Below are 27,980 nucleotides of genomic sequence, written 5' to 3' on the forward strand. Positions count from 1 at the left end.
CTGCTCACCCAGTAGTCAGTAATGCCTTTTATCTACACTGCAAAACTACTCCTGCCAGGAACCTTCTGTTGACATTCATAGTACAGTTACAAGTATGGAAGTATTTTCCAATTAAGCCCACTTCCAATTAAGCCAATTTCCAATTAAGCCTACCCATGTTAGTAATCATAAGGTGGACTTGGCTCTTAATATTGCCATTATTCAGAAACAAAATAGAGGATTAAAATCATATAGGCACACAAAGAAAATTAAGGGTTCCTCTTTAGGCAGCTGCCTAATTCCCTTTAATTACAATTGTCTAAAAATAACCTCTAAACCTTAACTCTTTCAGCCCTCTATGGCACTTTGAACTGGTCCAGAGGAATTAGCTTAAATCTGCCCCCTAGAAACCTCAAGCCATGGCTCAGCTTTTCCACTCCTCACAAGGCTCTTAAGTGAGCACTGTGCCAGTGTTAGTGATGCACACAGATATTAATATTTCACTTGATCAAGAATTACAGAGGAAAAAGGAAAAAGTCCCTGAGATAAATTGTCCATACTAGTCACAAAAGTGTTGACAGCTTTTTAAATTTATTTATTTTTTTACCAATATCAAATTTGGATCTCGTGCTTGGAGCTGTATATTTGCCAGCCAGAAGTCAGACTCCTGTAATGAAAACAACTTTATCTAAAGCCCTTTAAACTTAGAATTAATCCTTAACTTCAGAATCTGCTATCGGATTTAAAACAATGAAAAGAAAGATCACTGACAATCATTTCCAATGACCACACTAAAATTACAAATTTCAAAGTTTGATGAATCATTGTGCAGTGTTGCACATGTTAACATATCTCAGTAAATACTGAGAAGGGTTTCTGACTATTCCACAAAACAGCACAGGAGGGAAAACCCCCAAACAAACAAATAAACCAAAAAAAAACCCAACACAGAAACAATCAAAAATACTACCAACCAAAGAAATGGAGAAGTAAGGCTGGGAAACTGGCTTTCAGGCTGTAGAATCATGATTCAGAGAGGTTAGGGTGCACAAAACATCAACAAAATAAAAAAAGTCTAAGAGCATTAACTTTAAATTACTCATTTTTAGCAGTAATCCAACAGAGTAACACAATTATAAGAATTTTTTTTGTCATTTATTAGACAGAACAGCCATTTAATTCCAACAATTAATGCAAAAGGAATACTATGTCTTGGAATACCATCTTTCAGGAACTAAAATCCAAAATTATTTCTATTTATCCTGTTTTATGGCATGCTTATATTAAATTTAGAAAAAAATTAGCTTGAATACAGGTCTATATTAGAGGAGCAAAAAATAAATAAAAGTTTATGTTTTCTTGACAAAGAGCACTTTTTTTGGATATAGTACATATTTAATCACATAAATTAAAGGAGTTAGTCTCACAAAGACTCTGGTAAGCTTGGTAAAAACAGATTTGTCAGCTTACAAAAACCCTTTCAGCTGTTCCTCACAGAAACACACAACTGGTAAGTTTATTAGGGTTTTCTTTGTAAAAAATTTTCAGGAATCATTTCTTTGCTCAAATCCAAGCCCTCTGTGAATAAATATTCAGGTTTACGTCACAGACTGGAAGCACACAACTCATAATTAGCATCAAAATAATGAGATCCCTTACTTTAACCAACTAATTTCCTGTTCCATGTGTTGAAGGAAAAAACGTGAGCCTTCTTTGAAAAACAGGTTTTTAACTCCATTTGGGTACTGAGATAATACAAACAGCTTTAAATGCTTAACTCAAGTCCAAGATATTTCTGGAGCCTGGAAAGAACTCGTCCTGTTTCTTTGCACAGGAACCCGACTGCCACAGGTAACACGTAAATCACAATCGTGGCTTCGTTGTCTTATTGCTAATGAATCTCAAATACAATATAGTCACAGTTTCAGTATAGAGTTACACTCCATTAGACAGACTTTTTGCAGGTTTTTTACTCAAGGCAATTTTATTAAAAAAAAAAAATCTATTTTAATCTATCGATTTTTTTCTTTGTTAGTAACTTCTGCTGCTTTCTCACTTTCCAAGAGTTTCCTTATTTCCTGCCTCAGTGGGCTCTACTCATTGATATGAGAAATGAATTTTAGCCTTCAGCTTGGAGTCATTTAAATGCTAGCCCTTGACTGAGACTGTTAAACTAAGAATCTTGTTTCAAGATCCAAATATTTTAAAAAATTGAGTATTTCAAACCCATACATGTACATCAGGTGCACACAGCCTTGTAATATCTCTGTCCCTCGAAGTTAAGTATTATAGAATTCCAATTCTTTCTTAACTGCATATTTACTGCAATTCCAAGCCTTTAGTTTAGTGAGGTTCAGGAAAGATTCCACTATTCCTGCAGAGGATATGAGCACAGACTTTGCACCTAACAAAAGTTTAACTGGAATGGTTTTACCAAAGGAAAAGTTCCATTTGCTCATTTCTTACAAAGGAGTAGTAATGGGAGGATGGAAGTGGGGGTGGCAAAATCTAGTAAAGGAACTCCCTACTCTTCATCACGACTCTGCTTTAGACCACATATTTACAGATAGTTTACAAACGTTTTTACCATGTTTACAGACAGTTTACCAACTTTTCCACAGCTTGCTTATACTTCCATTAGAAAAGTACGAAGATGCACCTTTAATAAAACTGAAGTCTACATACTTCCTTACTAGTTTTCTATACATTCTTCATCTGTTCACATCCTTATCCAAGCATTACAATTCATTCCTCAAGCATATGTAGGATACCATTAATAATTAAATCTATACTTAAAGCAACAAATAAATAGAGGATATCTAGGCTCAGACACCATTAATCTTCACAAAACCTGTGTGGATTAAGTTAAATCACACCAGAAACTAGCAATGACATTTGGGAGGCTGTGTACCAGACTGCACAGCAAAGTGACCAAATGAGAGGATTTACTTCCAGGAGGAAAAGAAAGAAGAAAGTTTAGTCATAAAAAGAGAGGACACTGCTATTGGATTGCCCTTGCTCTAATTTTAAAGCAGCCAACACAGTAGCACAATATACAGCAACATTTATATGTTCTGTTAAGAGGTAAGTTCAAGAACAGACACTGAGACCAAGCAACAATTCTACTTTTGAAACCCTTCTCTATTTCAGGAGTAATTGTAACAAGTCATTATTAAGGGCATATAATTAGTTGTGATCCTAGAAATGCAGCTTCAAAAGGAAATCAGTTCTGGGTGTGATTTGTTTACAAGGGCCAGTGCCAACTAGAGCCTTATTCAGCTGTGCAAAGCAACAGCCCCAAATTCTTTAAAATATTCTTAATTCATTCGACTCCATCTTGTCATATCTGCAAAGTTTCAATCATCCTAAAGTGATTTTCTGGGAAAAGAAATTTCTATAAAAACATAGTAGGGAAAACCTCTGTAAACAACCAACTGATACGTAATACCTTGGATATAACTGATCTACAAATCTATTAAGTGTTGAGCACTTGGAAACAATCATCAAAAATTATTACTTCTGTGATGACTGCAAACAGTTCTTCCATTCATAAAAGAGAATTTCCTGTTAGGAAAATACCCTGAGTACTTGTTTATTTTAATGTTTATTGTAATAATTGAATTCTTCTGAAATTTATTTACACTGATGTCTCTCTACTGTTAAACTGATTGAAACAGTCACAGAAAACCTGCTGCAACCATTGCTGTAATGTCAGTGTAGGCAGAAACTGCAATTTGAGGTCTAATACAGTGCCAAAAATTTAAGTCACTTATAAAATGCCTGACACATAAATCAGGGCTTGGGCCATTTTAACTTTGATCACAGAAACTTATGATTGTGTAATCTCTAAGCAAAATATAATTTATTTAATCAGGAATAAATTAATTCAAATAATTGTCATAATAATCAGCCTGTGAAGAGAAACCAAAACTGAAGTTCAGTGTGAGCTGATATGTGAAGAAAAGCTGTTGGAATATCAACGCCATATAAAGCAATTTTACTTATCTCCTAGTTCTGACAGAATGGACTCACATATGAGTCATAAGAGTTTGAACTGTGGTAAAGTATATCTAAATAAGTGCTAAAAATGACAAGTAACTTAGCTGTTCCTATCCAAGCTGCCTCTGGAAGTTACATTTGATACTTTTCCCTTGCAGAATGCCCAGGGTTTAAAACTGAATAAATGTACCTTATTTGTGCTAATGTTTTCTTGCCAGAACAACCTTGTAACAGCACAAATGTTTTACTTTGTTTTGCTAGACAAGGCACAGGCAAACTCACATAAGTCCCTCTTTATGGAAGAAAAATAGGACACTACCATCTGTGAAAAACCATGAACATGAATAGCAGCCTCCTCTGGCATCCAATTGCAATAATACATCAGATCGATTTTAGTCCTCAGTAAATCTAGGCTATGTTTCACTTTTAGTGCCATCTTGTATGGTGTTTACTTCATGGCAGAATCTTATTACATTTAATCCTCAAATTACCTCACCCTGTAAGTCCTCAGTCTGAAAACCCTTCATATAGGGTTCAGCCTTACTGGAGCCAGGAGGTTACTTTTCGTTTTTGCCATGCTCACAAAGCAATACTGTGGGAAAAGGGATAATTGTGTGCTATTTCTGTGGGGAGAAGGAAAACAGAAATAAAAAGAGAAAAGAAAAGCAAGTAGAGCTTAGAGGGAAAACCAATTCTGCCCAGAGTAGATAACCAAGCAAATAATTTAGAGCAAAAACATGAGCTAATTTTCTCCTCTGCTAGTGTCAGAGGATCTGGGACCAAGGGAACACAAACCTATGCCATGCTCTTTCATTTTTTTTTTCCAGCTGCAATCCACTCACAAATCCTCATGGGCTACCACGGCAAGAGGAAAGATGCATTATTTAAGCAAGTGCCAGTAGCAGTACTGCTCCAAGGACCACAAGAACTTGCACAGAGAACCATAGAATCATAGGATCAGCTGGGTTGGAAGGGACCTCTGAGATCATCAAGTCCAACCCTTGATCCAACCCTGCCACGGTTCCCAGCCCATGGCACTGATGCCACATCCAGTCTGTCCTTAAACACCTCCAGGGACAGAGAATCCACCACTTCCCTGGGCAGCCCATTCCAATGGCTGATCACCCTCTCTGGAAAAAATTTCTTTCTAATATCCAACCTAAACCTCCCCTGGCACAGCTTAAGACCGAGCCCTCTTGTTTTGCTGATCGTTGCCTGGGAAAAGAGACCAACCCCCACCTGGCTACAACCTCCTGTCAGGGAGTTGTAGAGAGTGAGAAGGTCTCCCCTGAGCCTCCTCTTCTCCAGGCTGAACAGCCCCAGCTCCCTCAGCCTCTCCTCATAGGACTTGTGCTCCAGTCCCTTCACCAGCCTTGTTGCCCTTCTCTGGACCTGCTCCAGCCCCTCCATGTCCTTCCTGAGCTGAGGGCCCAGAGCTGGACACAGCACTCAAGGTGTGGCCTCACAAGTGCTGAGTCCAGGGCAAGAATCACTTCCCTGCTCCTGTTGGCCACACTGTTCCTGAGCCAGGCCAGGATCCATTGGCCTTCTTGGCCACCTGGGCACACTGCTGGCTCCTGTTCAGCTTCCTATCAATCCAAACTCCCAGATCCCTTCCTGCCTGGCTGTTGCCCATGTGCAAGGGCTTGGCTTCATGTTGCCACAGCCTGCAGCACAGCCCAGCCCTTGCAGACCCAATGCATCCCCCATGGCAACCCTCTGCTCTGCCCTGCCCATCCCATGCCAGCCCAGGAAAGGTGTGGCCAGTGCTTCAGTACTTGACCCTGGAGTCCCCCAGTTCAGCCCACAGAGCTGGGGACAGGGAGCCATCTCCTGCACTTGGGCAGGAGCGCCCCGAGGATGGGCACTGCTCCCAGGAGCACCCCGAGGATGGGCACTGCTCCCAGGAGCAGCCCGAGGATGGGCACTGCTCCCAGGAGCAGCCCGAGGATGGGCACTGCTCCCAGGAGCAGCCCGAGGATGGGCACTTGCTGGCACACCAGCATAGGTTTAGCTGGAAAATAAAAAGCCTGCTGCACAAGCAGAACAAACACATGTTTTCAAAGAAGGAAAAAAAGTCATGAAACGTGCAAGCACACTGTTAAAATTCAAGTCTTACCATTTGGTAGTAAATACTGCAAAATATAAATAACAATCAACCACAAGCAGCAAAGATGAGAGGTTGCTTTAACCTGTCTGCTCGTCTCTGACATACCCTCTGTCATCCACCAGCAGGAACATACTCTTTTCTCCTAAATACCATTCCAGAGACATTTGAATTACCTTGTACCATCAGGGTCACAGAATATGCCAAGTTGGAAAGGACCCACAGGATCATGGAGTCATGAAGGTACTGACATAAACTAATTGCTTCAATTAGTGCAGGTCCCACCACGAGCACTACTTTGCTACAATTTCTGTATTTGTGTTTAATTTGCCTTAACATGTCTAATACATGAATAGGATCCTTTAAGAGAATTTCAGTAATAATTTATAACCTTTTCCTATCTTTAAGGTATTGGTTGCTGGGAAAGCTTCTAGCTGGACAAATACGAAATTCCTAATCCTATGAGGACATTCTTAACTACAAACACATTTTGGAAATGGTCTTACTGAAGGAATTATTATTCAAAGTGAAGGAGGTGGAGCAATAGGCAGCTTTAGAAAGCAACACTGGATCTCGATTCTCCATGTATATGTTGGTTTGGTAAAACCCTGAAGTCAGTCTGAAATCAGAGTAATGACCAGAGGGATTTTTTGAGTCTAGAACATGCTAACAAGAGCAGCTGCATCTTAAGCAAACAGGAAGCCAAAGGTTTTGTTCTCAGTTTACTTGTACTGCGCACAAAAAAATAATGAGTACTTTTTTCATTTAGCAAACCCTGGTTTAGAAAGCCAGCCCCAGAGGACATTTCTGATGTGAACAACTCAGGCTGTGTATGCTTTACATGACAAGTTTTAAGCTAAGAAAAATAGCTCATGCTGCAGACAACTTGTTCTAGTATTCCACAAAGGTCATTTTACAACAAAAAGAAAAGTATTGTGAAACTCTAAATGGTTCTGGTAGTTTATTTAATAGCACTTATTTAAATTGTTCAAGAGCATGCCAGATTAGTTTAAAGTGTTCCTACATTGTGTTTGTTGAACATTAGCACTGTACAGCTGCTCGTGGTTCATGGGTTTTAAAATTGGTAGGGAGCTATTAATGAAGTGGAGAGATTGCCTACAAGAGTTACATTAGAGGAATATCACTGTACAACCAGTCTCATAACTCAATTTAATGCTTCCCACAGAAAGTTTAAGCAGAACTGACAAAGCAGTTGCAACAAATTTTTGAACTCTTTCTATTCTAATTAGTACACTACCCCTGAGGTACCATACCCCCAGTGACACAAAAGGACCCCAAAAACCAACTACCTGTTCTTATACAGCCTCTCCAGTTGTGAAACAAATGACTCAGTTTTTGCCATATGCTCAAAGTCACTTATTTGAATTATACAGAAATAACATTACCGTGGTAGGAAGTACAGTTTGAGAGACTTGGACTGATTGTGTGCAACCAGTACACTTATAAAGTAAAACCTTATGAGACTTCTAAGTAATTCCCATGATATTATCAGTTACTGGAGTGGTATGTTATGATATACAGCAAATGGGGGTTTGAGGGTTAATGCCACAAGTCCTATTCCTCAAGTCAGCTTTGTTATTTTGGAGGTGCTTAATATTTGTCTGCAATAGGAGAAGGAAGTAGTTTTCCCTTCTGCCTGATCTCTAGTCACAGTTTGAAAGTTAAGAAGAATCAAAGCATTTTTTAAGTTAATCCACAGCAAACCAAACTATTATGGCATTGATAAAATAATCAGTCCATAGTGCTCTGAATGTGTTGCCAAGCCAATATCCTGCCTTTGTAAACATCTGGTATTCAAAATTTTAATTTTAAATTGCTCATGGCCATCAGAAGAACTTCAGTCTCCAATAGAGACGTAGAGATGACTTGTCCATTGCCTTATGAGGGCATCAAAATACAGTACTCTGTAAATAGTATTAGCCTGTGGACTTAGAAATAATACTTCAATTTTCCATTAATAGAAGACACTTATATTGCTTCATCACATTGATTCTCACTAAAGTACTATTTTAAAAGAGTTCAGAAAGCATTTACGGCAAATAAATTCTTCCATATATATTTCAGCTCCAAAGGGTATGCAGCAAATTTGTAGAAACACTAATATATTGAACAGTGTGGCACAGAGGTATAAAAAGAAGAATTCCACTCGACAGTCCTTGTTTTGCTCTGAATGTCTTAGAGGTAATGTTGATAAAATAAAGTAATGGCCGGGGAAAAAGTGCAAAAATAGCAAAAACCTTAGAACTCCCAATACTGTGTATGAACCAAGTATCACCTCCTTCCCTTTTTAAGTATCCTCTCCTACAAATATTTTCTTAGAGAAGCAGTTAAGTTTTTTCTGGACGTCCAGAACCAGTTTAAGAATTTTAGGAGTGGGCGACAGACAGTGTGTTCTAGTTCTCTATGCACATATAAATTATGGATAAGAACTATACTAAATAGAAGGACTGGCATGTTTTTTATTTTTCTGGAAATTAAAGTTTTGTTTCAGGAAAAAAAGTTATTCTTGGTCGGAATCTCACCTGTCAGAATCAATAACCTGTTGAGAATGGGAGGGAGGAGGGAAAGAAACAGAATCCCACGTCAGAACAATTCCCATGATTCACATTTCTAAAAGATTCATTGTCCAAAACTGGATAGTAAATCATGGCAGGAAATCAAAGCAGAAAAATATACTTTGTCTGAAAATGTGGGGGTTTTGACTCAAAAAACTGAGTTCCTTTTTATTCTAACTTCAGAAAAATATAATTTCTTGATTTATATTTTACATAAATATATTAGTCAATAGATTAAACTTGTCACTGTTTTTTGACTTCAGCCACAATAGTGGAACTTTGTCCCAGTAGAAATCTCACTGTGAGAAACTCAACAAGCTTTCCTTTGATATGTGATAATTGTAAACAGCACAGAAACTAAACTAATAAACAAAATTTCAGTATTTTGTTGGTTTTCTAGCAAATATCAAAGAAGGATGGAAAAGCCAGACATAGGTGGCTAAAGCTATGTCTGAAAAGTTCTCTCAGATTCTAAACAGAAACAGATTCTAAACAGAACAAATAATAATAATAAAAAAAGCACGTTGATAAACTGGTACAAGAGAAATCCACAAATAAAACTTCCTGATATTTTTGAATCTTTCAAGCACTGAGGCCAGGATTCCAAAATTTATGTGGCATTGTATTCAGATGAGGCTCTGGAGTATTGAGCAATAAGTTTATAAATATTGGACTCAGAATTTCTCTGTTACCATACTGCAACTGAAAAAAAAAATCATTTTTCAGGCTCCAACAGTCCCAGAAATAAAAATAGAAGCTAGAGATGATGTGAAAAAATATACTTTGAAACACCATATACACACAGTTGAATTAAAGTATTTAGAAGTACAGGCGTACAGTATACTCAGAAAAACATTTTTAAGGGTTTTTGGGGATTTTTTTGGTTTTGGCATTCTTTTTGTGTATTAATTCAGATTGTTCTCAACTGCAGAGAACAGTGTGTTTGTGAGTGGGGGTAAAAATCGACAGAGAACAGACAGCAAATTATTCCCTGTCAAAGGAAATTAGTAGCCGTGTCCCAGGAATTAAAGAGCAGTATGTTCAGACCCATTTGTAGTCCACATTTATAGGACTGGTTGGCCTTTAAGGGACAATACTTAACTCTTAACTTTTTAAAATCATGTATTTGACAAGGACATTGTACAAAAACATGCAGATGCAAGTATGAAAAGTTTATGTAGCAGCACAAATGCTTGTGGACTCCCTGCTGGTCTCTCTTACTGCCTTCTACAAGGTAATCTGAAAATTCTCGAGTGAAAGCAACAGCAATATTGATAAAGCCTTCAAATGCACGAGAAAGCCAATTGTTTCCTTTCAAACACTCTGAGGAGGTGGGTTTGTGTTTTTGGTTTTTTTCTTTTAATTTCCAAGTATGGCAGGAATTCAGTAAAGAAATAGTGAGATAAAATGGGAATATACAGTTGGGAAGTAACAGATGTTATCAGAAGTGTTTTAGGATTAAAATAATTAACTATTTTTAGTCTGTCTATAGTATCTTATTCCCTCCTCAATTAATTTTTTTCGTGAAACATCATAAAACTGGACACGCAGTTGAAGCTGCTACTCCAGTTTCACAGAACTTTACAGTCTCCTCCACATATTTTCACCCGAGCTACACAGAGTCTTGATGCTTGTTCTGAGTGGACAGCTCTAGAAATATAGAAAATTGCGAGACTAACAGTCTAATTTGCAGTGGCATTCAAGTTAACCTGCACATTGCTATATAGAATTGGTGAGAAATTTCAGAGGCTGAGAGAAAGTAGCACTCTACAAACTGAGCAGGAGGCTTTGATCTCCTCCTCTCTGGTCTCTCAAGCAGCATAATTTCAATACAGGGCTGCTAGTGAAGTTCAGAACCTGGAAATTCTTTCTCAAAAATAAAACAAGTTGAAAGATGCAGTCAGAGAACAGCTCCTTCCCCAAAATCCACGTGGGAGCACATCTTGGGAATTAGGAACATTGATACAGAAGGCACATCAAGGGTAATCAGGCCTAGTTCCCTGGCAGACTGATATTAATTATTGACAACTTCACGATGACCTTCAAGAAGTACTTCAAAAAGAAAAGACAGTGTGGGTCAGACTAAATCCAAGTAGACTTCTTCCAAAGATGATTTTCTGTTGCTGTGTACACCTGCAGTAATGAAACAAAGTCAAATTATATATGCTTTGGAGTGCACACTCAACCTGAAGACACAGCAACTAGTCTTTTCATAACATTTCTCTCAGGTGAATTAAAAATTTAATTACAGGTTTTGACTAAGTCATTCCATGAGTAGCAGCTCAACAACTCTTTCCTCTGAAAGTTATGAACGCTCAGATAAGCAAGTCACTGCAGATAAAAGTGTTTCAAAATAGAAGAGAGAAGATTGTTATTTTTTTAGTCGATTAGATGACATTCAATGTCCAAGGAACAGGAAATAAAAAGCTTAAAAAGCTCTCTGGGAATTATTCTGTGGAGCTGCAGCAAAAAGAATGCAATAGGCTATTCAATAAAACCACACAGGGAATAATTTGGCTCAGTTCTTAAGTTCTTCATCAAATACCTTAACGCTGTCTTATAAATTATAATGCAGGGCTCCATAGAGCAGGGACAGCATACTTCAGCAGACACATTCACCCATTCTTTAATTGAAAGTACTGCATGTCTAACAGTAAAAAAAAAATTAAAATATATTTCTCAGAGAGGTAACTGATCTTCTTCAGTCACCTGTTTTGAAAAGGAGCAGAAGACCTGCATCACCCACCCAACCACTACCACACATTTTCCAGAGCAACATAATGCAAAGCAGAGCCCAGCAGACTTTGCTGTATGCCAAGCTAATAAAAGTAGCAGATTGCATGTTAAAAGCTGATAATTAAATGGATATCAGAGGCCATAAAGCTACTAGCCCTATTCTGCTCTGTTAATCAGATTCAGAAGCTCAAACTGAAGGATCTAGAGCAAATAAGAGGTTCCTTGATACAAAAACCTGTATGTTTGTACATGACATACCACGTCGTAGAAAAGCCTCCCACGCAACTGAATTTTTTAACTTCTAAAACTGCTTATAAATATTAATACAATACCATAATCCATTTAATTCTCAACATCTTTCTGAATTCATAACAAGAATTTCACAAGTCAACTCTTTCATCTTCAAATATGTGTGAAAATGTGAAGGAAAGAACTGTCACTTAAAAACCACCTACAGTCTTTAAAAAAGATAGGGCATAACCTGCTGCTGCAGCTACAGTTAATTCCCCAGAAAGATTCTCCACAAAACTCTAGAGAGCCAGGTTTACTCATAAGTGGTCTTGAAAACACCGAATAAATAGAGCTATTCTGGATTACATTAATTGAGGCTCTAGTCATGGATATCTTTCCTTCCACAAACACAAAAATCACACAGAAATGTGGAGACCTTCAAGTACAATTTACACAGCTTTGATGTCAACAAAAGTACCTTAGGAGTCAGTTTAAATGCTGCTTCAGTACTACTTGTCCCAGCAACAAGGACTGACTCCTGACTGACTGTCAGAATTTTTGTTGCAGAGCAGTGACTTGCTTAGTTGCTTTGAAAAGAAAGCTCCTCCACTGAGAAAGGTTCAGGAAATGCAGCAAGAGATTAGAAGTTTAGCAAAGCAGCTGAAAACTAGAAACAAGGACTTGCAGTGTTATGTTCGATCAGATCCAGGTCTGTCATGGGATGTTATTCTAGTTAGCATATTGAAATAGGCCTACATTAATTAGAACAATAATTAAACTCCCCACTGTTCAATTCAATAGATCAGTGAATGAGTAGCATAATTTATTCTTTTCCTTGGCTAAGGAATACCTCAGACAGCAATTTAGAAGAGACATCCATTCCAAACTCTAGTCAATAGTGTTTGCCTATTTTAATAATTGAATAATTAATTACTTGAATAATATACCTCCCTATATAAAGACCTAAAATGTCTTTAATCCCAAGTCCTTAGTTAATTATCTTTAGGATTGTGGCACTGCTGTTAAAATTTGAAGCATATATTAAAGTGACATTTTGCAGGGGGGTTATGGGGTTCTCTTCACACACAGAAGAACCCAGTTTAATCCTGTATTCAAATATGCTTCAGTTCATACAGGGAAGGAAAAGAAGTGCACCACAACATTTTATTTCTTACCAAACAAATACATAAACCATGATAAATTCCATGTTACATACACAATCTCAAGTTGCAGCATAAGTCGTCCAACTGTACAATTTAGAAGTAGTAATGATAGAAACAAAGACGTTAAAATGTTAAAGAGAAAATATTTATGCACCAAGTCATTTCCTGCCATGCTACCCTATTATTTTAGTTTGGAGAGGTATCATCTGAACTCGTGCAGGTTTGGGCCAAAAAAGATGATCCTGAATGTTAATGCAAATTACCTGGATATGTTCAGCCAGCAACATTGACTTTTAAGTCTCAAGCAGAGGCTCCCACTAAATTCTAAACCGTGACAGTATCTCTAAAACATCTGGTTAAATTCCAGAGGCCAGGAAAGTTATTTTCAAGAACTGGTCATTCACTGATGTCATTATCCCTCAAACAGTGAAAAAAAAAAAAGTTCAGAATTCTTCATTTCAAAGCTTGGAAATACGACAACATAAATTCAGGTTTAAATTCATTACACATTACAAAATCACTGTGTAATGGTTAATACAGAAGTTAAGCACTCCAACATGCTGATTGACTTTTGTAGGGTCTTGTTTGGCTTTTTTTTGAACATTAAAAATTCAAATCCAGAGTAGGAAAGAGACTGACAGGGAACTCAGCATGGAAAGGAGGAAATTAGAAAGTTATTGAAAAACAGAACTAAATTTCTTCCCTTACACACATTACTAAGAGCTTACACCAGTTCTTCAACATAATGCTTTGATGCCTCCAGACAGCTCAATCAACCACATTGCTCAAAACAAGCTGCACAGAGTTTTCATAAAACCCAATAACTCCGGAATCTCTGAGTGGAAAGCTGTAAACAGAAATAAAAAGAGACATGCCTCAAATAGCATAGAGCATAAAGCCAGGGGTTTGACACCTTATTTTTGGATAACATACACCTCTTTTGCTATTACAGACACACGCACACTACAAAGTAAAAGAAACAAGTGACAAGATTAAAAAAACCCCACAACTCTGTAATTTTAGTGAGTTGTGTTTAAAGTGTCACAGCAAGTCCTTCAGCCGGGTAGAGTGAGTAGCTATGAAAAAAATGGCTTAAACATGTGAAGCAGGAATAGATGGAGCAGATTTCTGGTCCTCATTGGAGCAGTTTCTGCCAGTGTTAGAAATAGAGCTGCACTAGAGTTACCACCGCACTCTGAAACAACCACACAGCCACACTCAACAGATGCAGTATTTCTAAAATTCCATTTACTTTCTGGGGTTCTGTTTAGTATTAATCAGTGAGGCATCAGCACAGAACTACACAGAATAGGTACAGATTTCAATAATCTTTGTACTAGACTATTAGTATTTACCTGAGGAGACTCTTAAGTCCACCCAAAAATCAAAGTCCCACTATTGGTCCATTATGTTGAAAAAAATACATGGTGTATCTGTAGACTACCAAGCATCTCAAAACCAAATAAGACTATAACACTAATATATCATTATAACTGAGCTATTTCTTAATATTTTGTGGTGGTTTCTTTACTCAGATGTTACAACTTCATTGGTCACACTAGTCTCTTTTGTTGGAAAAATGGCAGAAGACAAAGAAATGTAAGAACACTCCCTGGCATTCATCCCTTCCAGAAGCATGAAGGTATTTCTGAACTTAAGTTCAGAAAATTCTGAACTTAAAGGAAACATCTTCTGACCCCACAGAGGAGCAATGAAAATCCTTTCTTTATCAGCACAAAGTTCTTTGCTGGTTCTTCACATTCTGCTTTGTACAGTTATGAGCAGAAAGAACAAAATCCTTCAGAATGGCCTCAGTCTCACAGGTGCTTTGTTTAGACATCTGTACTATCCTGTGAAATCAATCTCATCATGGACACAAAGCATTTCAGGGCTCCAAAACATGGACAAGTGTTTAAATGCAGAGTTGCAGTTGCACAGAAATACAGGCCAAGGACCAGCAAAGTTTCATCTGGTTTCTTCATGTTATGACAACACTTTGCTTTATTTTTTTTTGCCACTTCTGTCCCCCCATTCCCCACTGTAAATAAGTGTTCTTTTGGCATTCTTGCCTTCTCTCAGCAGCATCTCTAACAGGGTAGCTGTTTACCTCACTGGAGATAATAAGGTCTCTGTCATTTCATCACTGTTTTATGTCACACACATCAGATTTTTCACTTGCTGGCTGGAAGTCTGGGCAATGTGTCCTTGGTGAGGTTTCACTTATTTCCCCTCATTGCTTCCTGAAGAAGCAACAGGACACATATAATCATTCACACTTAATTTTTTTTTTTATTTTTTTTTTTGCAGAGTGCTTTGGGCAAATGTGTCACATTGAGTTATTCTGCTCTCTGATAAATATTTGAACCTGAAAAAAAATGTTGAAGCTAAGATAGACAGTTTGAAAGTAATAGATCCTTGGAGAAGAGCAGCCTTGAGAAAGAATTACAGCCTAAGGTAGGCACATTAAAAGTCCAGCAAATCTCGTGGCAGACACTCCAGCATGATCATGAAAGACACATCTAGCAGTAATTTTGTAGAAAAGGGCAATTTTGTGCCCCTCAAGGTGATTTCCAGAACAAACTACCACGAGATTCCATTTTGATTCATCAGAAGTCTCACCACAGGTGTAGTCCTGTCCCTGCCAAGTGTGCTGCTCCGAAGGGGAGGGGTGTTGTGTACAACAGTTTGTGGGGTTGGTACAGCAATGGGATGTCATGGATTTAGGGTTCTGCTCACTCCCTTTCTATAGGACAGTCATGTTATAGGCTCTACTTTTAACCCTTAATTTGTTAGGGGGAAAGGAAATTCAATAATATTACGAGTTTTGAGCCAAGATTTAGTCTACAGAAAGTACTATAAAATTGCAGGTTAGCATAAGAACAGAAATCATTATAATATATTATCTTAATTCCCCATTGCCCTTTTCTTACACAGAAGCGCTCACAATGAGTTTCTTTCTCTTTAGGAAAAAGAGAATTTGTAGAACATTAGAGTAATGGAAATCAATCCTTACACACCTCTATCAGCATAGCCTTCTTATGCCCCCCAATAATGTCATTTAAACATTAAGTAGAAAAGGGATAGCATGGAGTTTTTCCAAGTTAATTTTGCTATTAAAAATTCAGATTCAGTGCAATTCACTGAAGAAAGGGAGCTAAACCATCAGAGTGGGCAGGACCTCACATTCACCAGCTCAGAAGACTGACTGTGTTCACCACCCAGCCAGAGCAAACACCACAAAGACATCCTGATTTAACCAGTCAGTTCTAGTCACATATACTGGATTTTGCTTGTATAACACGCCTATCTACTTTATAAGTAACTACTTTGTTACACTTATTTCCTACTGTTAGAACTTCGGTTAGTATTGTCTTATTGACGCTAATAATATCAAATTTAAGAGCCATAATGTCAAAAACAAATGGACGTTTTAGATAAGGCTGTTAAACAGATCTGTATTTTTGCAGTAAAAATGATCTCTTGAATTATTTTCTGCCTTTTAAGAAACTTTTTAAATGCTACTTCTTGCAGACCTAAGTTCACAGGAGAATAGCTTTGCTGGATAAATACTAATACCTTTTGAGCATTTATTTAATAAAATAAAACTTGCAATTTGATTTGAAACCAATCTGTGATAACTCAGGACTTCAGGACTGACAAACTGCTGCGTTCAAAAAGATGCTTGTTGAAAATAACATTAATTTCATTTTTATGAATACAGTGGCCCAGAACACAAATTATGGTTAGATAGGGCTTTCCTTAATTTGCTGTTTAGAGCCCTTCAAGACTGACAGAACTGACACATGCAGAAGAAATGTATAAAACAAAAGGACAAATAATGACAATACAGGTCTCCTTATAGTTTCAGCTTTATCTTCAATGCAATGTATCAAAAAGAGAAATATTTAAGACCTAAGTCTTTAGAAGAAGCCCAAAGAAACACCTAGGCATAATATGATTGATTAACCATGAATGTGAATTACAAAACATGACCATAAATGAACTAGACTGACTCTCCACTTTCCACCACGTGAACCCCCCCTTCCAAATAAATTGGTGTTCTAATACTGTAAAGTCATCTGCAACCAGTCAAACCACCTAGAAAGTACAAATTCAGATGTAAGAGTGGAACTCAGACTTGTCAGATGTAAGAGTGGAACTCAGACTTGTCAGATGTAAGAGTGGAACTCAGACTTGTCAGATGTAAGAGTGGAACTCAGACTTGTCAGATGTAAGAATGGAACTCAGACTTGTCAAACTGAGTGAAGTTCTGAAGCTTTAAGTAAATGAAGGTTTAGAAGCTTTTGGCTTCATCAACACATGTAAATGTTGCGAGTTTATTTAAAGTCTGAGCATGCACATTTTTTGCAAATTCAAGTTTTTGCAAAAACATCAGTATTGGGCAGTTATCTCCACACTTAATTTATTCAAGCTGACACGAGATCCATCAGGACTCTCGCACAGTGGCCAAAATTGTGGCTTCTAGAATTTTATAACCACACACCTCAATCTAATTCCTACAGTTCAAAATCACTTGAATGAACTTTGAAGTTGTGCTAAGTAATAATGTCTTGGGTCATTAACTTTAACACTGCCAGCATGCCCTCGTGATTGCATTTACTTTAATTAATGTAAGTTAGTAGTTAGTGGCACACTTAACAGAAAGGGCTGCTTTAGCATATTGCCAACTTCTAATAAAGTGCTTCAAGTAAGACTGGAGATCAGCCGTTGCAGGTGAGCATGTAGAGACAAAAAGACTAAGCCACCATGTTTTGAGATTTTTTTTTTCTTAATTTAGGTGTAACAGGTTTAATTGTCACGATAAAAACACGCCCCACATTTTATCCCATTTCCTTTGACTTTTTCAATACTAAATTTCATTAATAATAAAAGCCTAAGCATACATCCAGTGATTCCATGCAAAATTATTAAACTGCTAGATAGAGAAAAAGGTTATTCTACCACAGCAGAACAGCTCTTTTACCAGAACATTTGTATTCCAACCCCATTCTCCCCTCACACATCTATCGAGAGGTTTCAATTTTTGGTAAAAAGTTCGACCAAGCAAACTTAATTCAAGGGATGAATGTCTTCAAAACCACTTTATGCAATCTTTCATAAGTTTTCGAGGAAGAAAAAATTAAAAAAAAATAATCCTCCGACTACCGGAAATAAACATACACAATAAGAACAGAAATATGGGATACAGTAGAAAGCTCAATTTCTAAATACTCTATTTCATAAAAGTACTAATCTACCTGGTGACTTCAAACTTGAAGACTGCTTACTACATTTTCCAAAGCCGACAGAGGTTTATTCCGTGTAAATGTGATATTTAAACAATATATTTTAAGAGAATACTCATTGACAGACCTGGATCAATTATCTGAACTGGGTGACTGTAAAACACCACACTGACACAGGACTGAGTTTGATGCTAGAATGAGGTATCAAGTACAGCTGATATACAAAACAGCAAACCTAAAGGAATCTCATCAAAGCAAAAATCATTTTTTTGACTCTTCCTTCTCCCTCCTGAAAGAAGAAATGAGAACACAGACCTTCTTAGGTCTGCGTGACATTATCACAGGATTCATTATCACAAATGTTTTCACTGGCAGAGAATGAGAGACTAAAGACCGAGGAAGAACAAGAAATAATTCCAGATATAGTGTTTCTTTTGGATGATTCAGAAAGCCATTTGTCTGCCAGCATTAGGAACAATTTAGTCTGAGAACCATCTGTGGAAGATAACTGCACCTGAAGTCTGGCAAAAAGCACATTTCTCTTTTAATGACTCATTAGCTCACTTTCTCCTCTGAGAATAATAAAGCTTCCCTTCCTGTCTTCAAAGAGGAGGTTAAACATTTGGAGAAAGTGAGATAAAAATGGCAAAAACCAAAGGGACAGCAAAGAAAATGACAAAAATGTGGTGGAGGGGGAGAAGCACCACACCTTCCCAAAACCTTGATTTTTGTATTTATTTCCTTCCATAAGACTGTTCCCTTCATCAGGAGAGCGATGAAGGATTCATCTGGAGATATTAAGGGTCAAGAACAGATGGGTGGCAGTCCCCTGAGTCGTCTGTAACCAAGGAGGAATCTCAGAACCACTTCTAAGTCCCTGCATGCTGATCAATGGACCATCGCTTTGTTTTTTCATCACAGTCTCAAGTAGTAACAAGGAAAGCATCTGTTTAGATTAAATGTAGAGATATAAAAATGTCAGTGCACTTTGAAGTATAGCCTAAGTATATATTTGGGAGTTATGGGGTAATTATAAAAACCTAAATAATCATAGAAACTCTTTACATGTCTGATATTAGAAATCAAGTGGTTGCAGATAAAACATTTAACACCTGAAATCCAGCTTGCATAAGTGCAAGCTGGAGCTGGAAAAATCAGTTTAAACAGATAAGGACAGGGAGAACTCAGATAAAATTAGATGAATTAGTCACTACAGGAATCATAACAAGACAGCCAGCCTGCAGAAGTGACAAAGCAGTTACAAATGTTTTCTTCCAGCTGTCAGTACCAAGAGATCTCACAACCTGGGATCCCTCTGTTGCCACACTACTCTGATCCTGCCCACTGCACTTCATTATAATCATCCTTTATCCCACCCAAACCAGTGTATGCCACACAGGGTAATGCTGATCCTAAAATATGAGTTACTTGGCATGGAAATCACTCCTGAGCTCTCACACTGGAATGCATTTATGAAGGAGCTGACAAAAACAAAATCAGACTACAGTAATTACTATAAGGACAACTGAAGATTACCTTGTCAATATGTAGATGAGTTACCAAAGCTAAAACAATATAATATAAATTATTGTCTGGGTTCATCAATACATATAAAAATACAGAAAACCCCCTCCAACATTTAAGAGGAAAAATAAGGATAATTATACAGGGGGAATGGGGAACTAAGAATGTGCACTGATTTAGAATACTTTAAGCTATAACCAAAAAAAATACCAGGCAATGTGCTGTAGCTTAATATCACATGGCAGATGGGAAAAAGACTGTGCAACTCATTTATTCTAAGAGGTTTTATCTAAATCTTCTAGAAATTCTGTCACAATTCCCACCTAAGAGATGTGCTTTCCAAACTATTCCTGCAGATGCAATAGCAACTGGTATCATCAGTGAATAACACCTGACAGAGATCACTCATTTTAAAGGCATGACCTATTTGCCATACTATTGGTATTTCTATATATCTTTTCCCAAGGTTTTACCTTGGTTTCTCACATACCTGCTACAGCTTTCATACATCAAGTGCAAGTATGGCACTTGAGAAAAGTGATTTCTTTAAAACTGGGTGTTGGACAAACCCATCCATCACGTAGTTGCAGTTTCAGAGGACACGTTTGGGGATAGATGTGGATGTATGTGACACCAGGTTCTGAGCTATGCTTCAGAAGAGCTTTGACAAACCCTATTAAAAATGACCATTTTTTTCCTTTCATTTGCTCACTGACTCCTACATGGAGATAGGAGGTGGCTGAAAGGCCCAGAGCTTCTGAGGAATTCATCTGGAAATCACTTCCCAGGTAGAACCACAGTGTAATCCTTCCCCACTTGACAAGATAAATTTCAGGAGAAGTCTGACAATACCCAAGGGCTTTCAATCCAGCAAATTCCAGGAAACCATCCACAATGGAATTTCTAATTCTCAAGAGGCAATACCATTTAAAACTTAGCATAACATAGTCTATTATATACATATTAATACTAAAAAAAAAAATTAAAAATTAAGCTAGTTTCACATTTCTGCTGCACAGGCACTTGTACAAGTAATTTGATTGGAGGAAATGGTACAATATGTGACACATGCAGAGTGACAAAATGCAGCTGTTTCCAGCACGCCCCCATGTACAGCCTTCAGCGAGGCACAGAGGATTTTTTATTATACCCAATCACATTGAGAAATGATGAATAAAGAGTCAGCTGTAATCAATTTTTCACTGGCTTTTAACAAGGCTTGTATAAGTTTTTGAGGCTGTGCTTTTGTTGGTTGGGGTTTTTAAGAGTGAGCAGAATTGGAAGTTGTTGGCAAGCTTACAAAAATAATACAGATGAAGTCTGACAGGAGTAAGAGTGCTAAGCCTGAGTCTCGCAGTAATGGAAACATCAGGCAATGGACAGGCTGATTAAAATCAACATTTTCATCTGACTATTTTGGCCCTCCAGGACATAGTCCAGAGACTAAATTGCTAGAAATTAGTCATGCCTTGCTCATTACCCCAAAGGCATAGACTTGCACACAGGAATTCGAACGTATAACTTGAAAAACTCATTGCTGTCCAAACAAAAAGGAGGAAAAAAAACCAAACCCAAACCAAAAACCAAGAAACACGCACAGATTTAGGTAAATAATATTTCCTGCATTTCTTTCAAAAATGTTTTTGTTGAACATCCATCTGTTACTTTAATATATCCTACCTGTCTCAGGATTACAAATGTACAATTCATCGTGGTTTAGCATCGCTGTGCACAGGAGCAATGTAGTCGTTTTTGTGGCTTTTAGAAAGCCAGGAAGAAACTGTAATACAGCTTAAAGGACTGAAAACAGTATCAGGCACAGAGCTTTCATCTCCATTGTGTTATTGTCTATGTCTTAAAGTAAACTAAGTGCATATAACATACACAAGAAATTGCATCATACATATGGAATATATAGATTTTTCAAGTTGTAGTAGGAAGAAGAATATGGCCCTAAAACCAGCAAAAGGTATCATGATTTCACTTGGAAGAAACAGTTTTCTTCCATGTTTTCATTTCAAGCTCTGCACACATCAAGTAAAGCCCTAATTAGGCATCACCAAAGATCCTTCTCTGATCACTAGAGGGCCAAGGCATTAAGTCAGAAGTTTTATTAAATCCATAAGTTTGTATTATTAAATGATGAACTAAGGTTTGGGGCTTAAAAAATTCGGAAAAAAATGAGGCAATAATGCTTAATGCAGTTATTGGAATTCCTAACATCAGGCTGTGTTTAAAACATTATATAGAAATTGCTGAACAGTTTTTGAGTTACACTTAATGCTAGGTTAGTATTTAGCTACCTTCAAAGCCAAGGAAAGGTTATGTTTCCCAGACCCTTTTCCCCCCTCTTTGAGACTGTAAAAATCCAATAATACCTTCAGTCTAGAGAGGCTTCATTTGTTTCCAGAATCATTATTTGTAGAGCCACTCACTTCCTGCAAGAATCTTTCCTTTAAAACAAACATTAATTTGTCAAGGGTAGACTAAAATAAACTTACTCTGTGATGCACACAATAAAAAACTTCCTTTGTGAATACAAACTAGTATCCTCAAAGCAAGTCTCAACTGAAAACAAACACTATAAGCTTAGATTCCTTATTCTTTCTCATAAATATTGAAAATTCTATCTCCAAAAAGGCTTAATGAGTGCTTTTCCTAAGTTTGCCTCTGGTATCAAAGGTCTGTATGCACCAAGACCAACTGAAATGCACAAATATCACATTAACACTAAATAATCAGTAAAGCCAACAGGTCAAAAAATCAGTTTTGAAATTTTTATCCTCAATTTATAATAACTTTAGCAAATACTCTAGGAAGGTAGGTATTCAATTGTTAAAAGCAGAGCTGTTGCAGGACAAATAACACATTACCTGCTACAAACAGGGCAATCTTTATTAATTCTTTCTCAGGAATAAACGTCACAACCAACCAACGCCTACCTGAGAAGTGGGCTACCATCAACACAAATACATTTATTATATATAATTCAAATGAGAGCAAGTTGCCTTTCAGTGATCCATGACATTTAAAATCAAGATGCTTGACGGTAACTATCAGCACCACAGCATGATACACAGCACAGAGGAAAAAAAAAAAGAGTAATTTCATTTCCAAAGAGCTCTCTTGAAACCAATTTTTAAGTGCCTAAACGGGAAAAAAAATACATGGAAAGATGGCTGTAATAGCAGTTTGAGCATATATTATCCATGTGCAGAGTACATCTTCAAATCCTATTATTCTGGGAAAGCAATACAATTATAATTCTCAAGTTTTTGAAGGTTTCAGGGGTTTTTTTCCCCCCCAATAGCCTGAGCTGTAAGGGATCCACAAGATTTTCATGAGGGTACATCAAAAACTTAGAGAGCAGAAATTTCCTCTTCACCCAGTCTGGAGTTGTCAACAAGCAAAGCACAATGTGAGCTATTGCTCAGCACAGTTGGAATTTTTGGAGTTTGTTGGATGAAACATGAAGAGGCTTTTTGAGTGCTAACCACTCCCTTGTCACACTCAAAGGCTGGCCTGTATCACAAGTTACATTTCTGAAGAAATAGAATTTGAATTTACGGGTTCTCCATTTAAAAATAAATAAATCTGTTGTGTAAAGTAAACAATCATCATCTGTTCAACAGAAGCTTGTTGTAAAAAGTTTTTATAGCATACTTTATGGCAAAGATGAGTCAAAAGTTTAGCTGCTCATTTAATATTTCATTAAACTAGAGGACACTACCCAGTCTGGAGACCTGCCACAGAACACAGATTTAATGATGTTTGAATTACCTCTTCCGAGAATTCTTGATTAGAAGGTTACTTCAGATCTCCAGCCAGATTGAGATGATAGTCTTCTTAAAAGTGAGACCCAAAATACACAAAAATTGTTATTGGAGAAGTTAGAGCATGCTTCTGTCCAATACAGGTACATAATTTGCATTTTAATTAATAAATACAGAAAGAACATTTCTGAAGGGGCATTTACATGTGCCATTTGAGACTATTTCTGCAATATCACTAAACTGACAAGTTTATGAAACAGATATGATTAAGTGATAAGCACATTCTTCTCAAACAGCACGATGCCAACCAAAACAGGAAACTGAGGAGTCAAATTCTTTATCCTTCTTATTCCAATAAGGAAATCTAACCAAGCATAACCAATCCTGATTGCAAAGAATCTGCAATCACAAAGAAATTACTTCAGTGACTTCTCTATGAACATCATGATGTACTCAAAGACAGTTATTTTGATAACTTAGGATGCTGAAAATAATCAGCGCTTAATAACTTACATTTAGAACCAGTGCACAAAAATTAAAGGTTTATTTAGAGCTTATTAATTTTTGAAAGAAAGCTATAGAATTTTTAAGGACAATACATTCCCTATGTAAAACACCGTATTCTGTCCAAATTTCAAGCATTCCTGTCTAACAAAAAAAAAAAAAAATCATTAAGCATCTAAAATCTCTGCTGTGGATCAAGCCATTAAATTAGAGGCCAGGAAAACAAAAGCAAGTGGTGTCCATGTCTCTCTGGAATGGGGATAGCCCAAGGAACAAGCAAACAGGCTTCCTGCTCTACCCAGCAGTACAAGTAGGTTTATTTCCATGATGGGTCTTATTGCTAAACTAGTGAAGATGCTGCACGTGCAGCTACTTACAGAGATTACAGCTTGCAGGAAAGCAAACCAATGTGTTTTACAGGGTGCATTTGAAGATAGGAAAAATTAATCATCACTGATGAGGAGAGGTTTACTTCAGGGGTTGGTTCTTTTTGAGTTTTTATATTCCCATAAAATCATGTCTATTTTTTTTCCAAGAACCCACCTCTTGTACTACAAGTTCATCTTAATGAGATTTGGGCAAGTTATTTAAGCAGCTCTAAATCACAATTGAAGATTTGGCTGATTTATAAGCAAGTTAAAATATTTTCCTGCAGAGCTCTAAGTCTTAAATAATAATTTTCCACAAAGTATTTAAATAACTAATCTGCTGCAACATGTGATCTTTATAAGGTAAGCCTCCAGAACACAGTCATAAAATGAGTTTTAGAATGAGAGAATGCACAATATTGCATTTCTTTCATCTTGCAAGATTTACTCTCGGGCACATCAAGTGAATGTAATTTATTGCTGTGTACAAGTACACCACAAGCTAGATTTGTGCAGTCTTTGTATTACTGTACTGCAAACACTTATCTTACATACTATCCCCTTCACATAATGCTCTCCTTTTCTTCAAAGAGCTACCTTGAGATAGGAAGGAAGAAAGGAAGAATTATCATCTCTGCACACACAGGCAACAGGAACAGAAAAGCTCAGTTACCTGTTGAAATGGATACAAGAATCAAGTCTTTTTCCAAAGCAAACTCTGCCACAAGATTGTCATTCCTTTTAAAGCAGCCCAGGAGATTTCTAAAACCTACCTTGAAACAACAAGGCAGTCCACACCTTGATTCAGACTGTAACTGGTCTTTCTGAAGGAGATAAACCGTTCACTAAAGCTAAACCCAAACCAAATTCATTCAGCCAGGAATTCACTCCGTAGCGAGACTTTATGATGACCATTGATGGATATTAAAGATTAGAAAGCTACTGCTGGAAGGGTTCAAGTTTTACATTTAAAACTGTCCTCTAGATTTTGGTAAAAGCAAATTATCTGGAAGTCTTCTAAAACTAGTGCCTTTGAGAAGTTTAAGATGTCACAAATATTAGGATACAGAAGAACTCACGTTTTACTGATATCACAAAAATGTTCCATCACTTTCTGAATTACAAAATAAAGTAATAAAACACAGGTTAACAAAGTAAAAGGTAATCTCAGCCAATAGTAAGACTGTTTATCTTATTAGGCTCTTTTCCCCAGATGAAATGTGTTTTTCCTAATTTTATGAGTTTGATAATCCGTACCTCAAGTTTAGTATTAAAGTCCAAGATCTTAAACTGTGTGACTCAAGCACAGCAAAGAGTTCATCCAAACCAATTATGGAGAAGGGCAACGTTGCAGAAACAGGCAAGGACATTATTTCCCCAGATCACATGAAACAAGTAATGTGAAAATCTCCAACAGCTCATGACTGTTGCTTAAAGCATTTGTGTTCATCACCAAAGAGCAATGGGTTTCTGACAAAGACACATCATCTTACTGGCAAATGCAAAAACTGTAATCTGGTGGGCATCCACTTTTCACAGAAATTCCCTTAAATGTCTCTATTTTGTGGTCCTGCTCTGCTAGAGGAGAGAGATATACACCACTCAGCCATCCACAAGCTCTGCAAGTACTTCAGTATTTCCTGAAGAAGTAACTCAGACTTGCTAGCAATTTTTCTGTGATCCTGAGGATTATTTTCCAAGAAAAGGGAGAGTTACCTTGTTACAGAATGTTGCTGTAGCAGAACAGAATTCTTTAGGCTCAAATAATTCCTCAAGGGAAAATCATCATATTTCTTTGCAAGGCTTAATGTGACACACCAAACTGAGAGGAAGACTTGAAAGAGAGGTAATTTATTTGTAAAATTCCACTCAAATGTTAATATTGAGAACTGTAACCTACAGGTATATATCCAACCTCTGGAAACAAGCTCTGCAGCAAAATCTACCACGAACAAAGGGGTCTTCATACCACTAAGACAAGTAGCAGTTCCAACATTAGTATTCTTCAACACAAGCTGTATTACAGGTGTGCAATTCCTGCAATCCAAAAAAAAAGCAACAGCTGTCCAGAGGAAAGACTGCATGACGTGAAAGTAGGATTGAGCAAATGACATCAGGTGTTCAGACAGATGTTTTTCCAGACTAGAAAATCCACCAGAAAAAAACAAACAAACAAACAAAACAAAAACAAACAAACCATTGTTCTTCCATTTACCACCAGGACATTAAAAAGAGCAATTTTCCCCTTCCCCACTTAGCCCCATTCCAAGTCTAACATTTATACTGGCTTTGAGTGCTCATCCATTGTTGGGTCTACTTCTACAAGATTTCCAGATTCCACAAAACTGCAGTAATTATAAAAAAAAAAAAAAATTAAAATTGGTCCCTACTGTTTGAGATTTTTGTTTTCAAATTTTCATTCAGGAAGCAACTGGCAAGTTTCACTGCAGCCTTACAGAAAGTTTATTTTGAATACACGTTTTGCTTTTCACGGGCCTGGTTACAACACAAGTGTGTTGCACTGAAGGTCTTCAGCAGCAAGAGAAGGGAAGGTCTTCATTTTCCTCATTTCAGACATGGCCCAGAAGCAGAGGATGGGTCCTCCACTTTGGCCACAACAACCCCCTACAACACTACAGGTTGGAGACAGAGTGGCTGGAGAGCAGCCAGGCAGGAAGGGACCTGGGAGTTTGGATTGACAGGAAGTTGAACAGGAGCCAGCAGTGTGCCCAGGTGGCCAAGAAGGCCAATGGATCCTGGCCTGGCTCAGGAACAGTGTGGCCAACAGGAGCAGGGAAGTGATTCTTGCCCTGGACTCAGCACTGGTGAGGCCACCCCTGGAGTGCTGTGTCCAGTTCTGGGCCCTCAGCTCAGGAAGGACATGGAGGGGCTGGAGCAGGTCCAGAGAAGGGCAACAAGGCTGGTGAAGGGACTGGAGCACAAGTCCTATGAGGAGAGGCTGAGGGAGCTGGGGCTGTTCAGCCTGGAGAAGAGGAGGCTCAGGGGAGACCTCCTCACTCTCTACAACTCCCTGACAGGAGGGGGGAGCCAGGTGGGGGTTGGTCTCTTCTCCCAGGCTGCTATCAGTAGGACAAGAGGGCTCAGTCTTAAACTGTGCCAGGGGAGGTTTAGGTTGGATATTAGAAAGAATTTCTTTACAGAGAGGGTGGTCAGACATTGGAATGGGCTGCCCAGGGAAGTGGTGGATTCTCCATCCCTGGAGGTTTTTAAGATGAGACTGGATGTGGCATCAGTGCCATGGGCTGGGAAGCGGCAGGGTTGGATCAAGGGTTGGACTTGATGATTATGGAGGTCCCTTCCAACCCAGCTGATCCTATGATTCTGTGACACCTCCATCTGAGTGCAGCTACACGGACTTCAGCACACACTCATGGTGAAACCAGGATGTAGGTCACTAGTCCAGCTCTCTTGGCTCCTCAGCTTATCCAGTGTGTAATAAACATCAACACTCAGCACGTTAGTGAGACAACAGTTTAAGCCATGCATTGCATACCAATCATTTTTAAGCTGATATTGCTTCAGTAGGCATCAGCAATCTATTCTCTACACCTCAATAACTGTTCTCCAGTGCTTTATTTCAGACATTACCATAAGCTTCACCAACAAATGTGGTGCTCTGTTTTGAATTTATTTATTCTACTTCTGATAAGGTTATGACTTAATATTCTGTTTCTTGGAAGAGTAAATAGTGTGAAACAAGTTTGCATATGTACTGTAAATAACTGGGTTTATTCAAACTATTTATTACTAACA

Source organism: Pipra filicauda, unplaced genomic scaffold, assembly GCF_003945595.2.
Source record: "Pipra filicauda isolate LSUMZ 115617 unplaced genomic scaffold, ASM394559v2 scaffold21_size4447388_pilon, whole genome shotgun sequence".
NCBI classification, from domain to species: domain Eukaryota; kingdom Metazoa; phylum Chordata; class Aves; order Passeriformes; family Pipridae; genus Pipra; species Pipra filicauda.